Here is a 3,543-nt window from a genome sequence, read left to right as displayed (position 1 = left end):
AAAATTTGATTTTATAAAATTAAATCTAATATTGAAATAAAGAAATAAAGTGAAGGATGACAAAAGGGTAGAAGAAAGATAATTTTGAAATAATATCAGATTTAATACATCATTGAAATAATATCATATTTAAAATGTTAAAAGTGTAAAAAGACTATATTGACCAAACCCTCAAAAGGGTATTTTCGTATCAAAAAATGGCAGAAGGACCAATTTCGAGATAAACCCTTAGTCCAGGGTTGTCTGGCGATATTTTAAAGTCCAGGGACTATGGGCGAGATAAACCCATAGTCCAGGGACCATTTTTGTAGTTCACTCTTCTATTATTATATTTCTAAATTATAATATTAATTTATTATAGGCTAAAGGCCCATTTTGGTCCTTAACATATTGCGATTTTATGATTTTGGTCCAAAACATTACCTTTTGAATTATTCGGTCCCATACAAATAAAAACGGGTCACATTTTGGACGGTTCCGTCAAAAATTTGACGGTCAACGAATTTTAACTTAATTTTGACCAGACTAAGTTAATAAATACTATATTTTTATTAATGTCTAATATCTAATTAACCCAAAGCTAAGTGATAATAATCCATGGAGACCTCTTTTAGAGAGGTCATACCGTCGAAGAAGTCGGGAGGGACGGAGGTGAACTTGTTGTTTTTGACGGAGAGCGTTTTCAGCGAGTTCAACCTGGCGAAACTCGGGAGGGCGCCAGAGAGCTGGTTGTTTTGGACCTCCAAAGTTTGGAGAGATGTGTGCTTTCCGAGGGAGGGAGGCAGCGAGCCCTAGAGGTTTTGTTTTGGACCTCCAAAGTTTGGCTCTGCACTTCTACCCCTCAAATGCTCTCAATTTCATTTCCTCAACACCATTGTCGTCTAGATCAAGAACCTCTCTCCAACACTTTTACACTCTAGCATCCAACATCATCTTTCCCCTTTACCCCCTCCGCCATACCTGCCGATGCTGACCTCGCTCTCACAGCCGCCACCTCTGACGCTGACTTCTTCCCTAGTCTCCAACAAACCCAAGCCGATGCCGAATTCCATCAATTCGTTCCACAAATGCTGCCACCACGTCAAATTCGTCTGCTCCGCGACGACGAGAATGTAAGCGACGAGGTTGTAGGGGCGGGCTGCATACTCGGCAGTGGAAAAGGTGTTGAGCCAGCGCCGCGTTTGCTTTTGCGGCTCGCAGATCTCCGCCACCCACTTCCCCAGTCTTGCTGCCGGACGTCACTATGGATTGGGGCATTTTTTGGGGATGGAGGGGATGAGATGATGGGTGAACAAAGACAATATGTTTAGGACCAAATAGGTAGAATACATTATTGTGTAAATTATTAATCCAGTCAAAATTAAGTTAAAATTCGTTCACCCTCAAATTTTTTACGGAACCGTCCAAAATGGACCAAATGTGACCCGTTTTTATTTGTGAGAGATCTAATAATTCAAAAGATAATGTTTTGGACCAAAATTATAAAATCGCAATATGTTAAGGACCAAAATGAGCCTTTAGTCTTTATTGTAGGTGTATATTTTGGATCCTTCCAAATTTACAGTTTCTAGACACGTAAAAGATGTACAATCTCATTTTCCAGAGATTAAATTGAAGTCACTCTAATAAAATACTATTCAATAAATTGAAAATGGAAAATGGAGAGCATAGGTCGAATTGATTGACAATAACACACACAAACTTTTCCTACTGATAATTCCACCATTTGTAGATGAAATTATGTTGCACGACAATAAATATAATTAGTACTGTATTCTAATGCATAAAGTGAGCGGCATCTCGAAAACACCAAACATTCAGATTTTGGTTAACCAATAGCCTTAAATGATAACGACGCCGCTCACATTCACACTGATTCATGTACACACTCCACAGATCTGTTGCCTTGCCCACCGCTCTTTACGTTAGTGCTTTTATTTTAACTAAGTTTTGGATTTAAAAATTAAGACAGTAATTACTAGCGTTTCTACTTTGTAAAACTATAATTTAAGATGAAAAAGAAAGCGTCCCTAAGTTGGGGCAAATTATGTTAATCTTTTGCTTTTTTTAGGATGCTACAATTATGTTTGTTTTTTTTTAGATTTTTAGGCGCTACACTAAAATTTTCTTTTAAAAACATAAAAATTGAGACGTAATTAAGCATTTGAAATTTGTTAAAAATAATCATAATTCAGGAGGCAAAAGAAAATGTTTCTAAGTTGATGGAAAATTATGTTAATCTTTTTTTAGGACGCTTTTATTTGTGTTCCCAAATTTAGTTGGGATACCGATAATAAGAAGTTGATATAATTAGATATATAAATTAGCGGTGTATTTTAAAATGTCCTTAGCCATTCTTTTTGCTGTAGTGAGATGTGTGACGAAGCTCCATTAATTGGTTTTGGTTTTGCAGCTGTCTTCTGATGGACCGTATCACGACGAGATCGATTTCGAGTTTTTGGGAAACCTGAGCGGCAATCCTTACACCGTTCATACAAATATATACACTCAAGGAAAGGGAGAGAGGGAGCAGCAGTTTCGCCTCTGGTTCGACCCCACCGCTGATTTCCACACGTACTCAATCCTCTGGACTCCTGAAACTATTGTGTAAATAACCTAGCTCTGTTACCAATTTAGCAGTAAGACATTAATTAATTGTGTAAGTAACGTTATTTTTAACCTAACTCTGTTACTAGTTTAAACATTAATTAATTGTGTTTGCATGCAGGCTCTCGGTGAATGAAATGCCGGTGAGGGAGTTCAAGAGTGGAGTTCCGTTTCCGAAGGAGCAGGCGATGAGGGTGTACTCGAGCATATGGAACGGGGACGAGAGGGGGGCGGGTGAAGACGGATTGGAGTTCACGGCGGCGTACAGAGGTTATAAGGCGGAAGAAGTGTGGAGGGAGGGGATGTTGGATCAGTATAGTGAGGATAAGCTGAGATGGGTGTAGGATAATTACATGATATATAACTATTGCAGTGATGAGTGTCATGCTTAATTACAAAAACCAACTGTCTTGTTTCTCTTTCCATTTTATTAATATAAATAAAAGGGAACCAATTAAGTTATTGAATCACATTCCAAAGAAGACATACAAATTTTCTGCATTAACCAATCAGAGAGACCACATTAATCTAGTTAGTCTCTCTCACACTCCTAACAATGAGAATAAAAGCATAAACAATTTTACTTTCAGAGTTATTTTTTCTGTAAATACACCCAGTACGTATTTTTCTCTTTTTTCTTCCAATTTCATATTTTTAATATAAATGCATAAACTTTGGACTTTTTTTTAAGTTAAAAAATAAAATTTGTATATTTAAAATTAAATAAATTTTTTTGAGTATATGGTTAACGAACATGCACGTTCATTTCTCCTAGGAGAAGTTTAATGTAGAAAGCTTAAACATTCTTAAAGCTACTAGTACTACTAGATCATTTGTAGGAACTTGTACATAATGATTTACATTAAACCTGGATAAATTTTTAAATTTTATAAAAAAAAAGTTAAAAATTTAATTCTAGATCTTGCCCTCTGTTCT

The 3,543-nt window shown here is 36.4% G+C and overlaps 1 pseudogene; it reads left to right on the top strand.

Moving 5' to 3' along the window:
* Positions 1-597: 597 nt before the first annotated feature.
* On the top strand, positions 598-2,999 carry LOC121800958 (annotated as a pseudogene).
* The last annotated feature ends 544 nt before the right edge of the window (positions 3,000-3,543 follow it).

This window comes from Salvia splendens, chromosome 4 (genome assembly GCF_004379255.2).
Source record: "Salvia splendens isolate huo1 chromosome 4, SspV2, whole genome shotgun sequence".
Classification (NCBI taxonomy): domain Eukaryota; kingdom Viridiplantae; phylum Streptophyta; class Magnoliopsida; order Lamiales; family Lamiaceae; genus Salvia; species Salvia splendens.
This window is presented reverse-complemented; position numbering and strand designations above follow the sequence as displayed.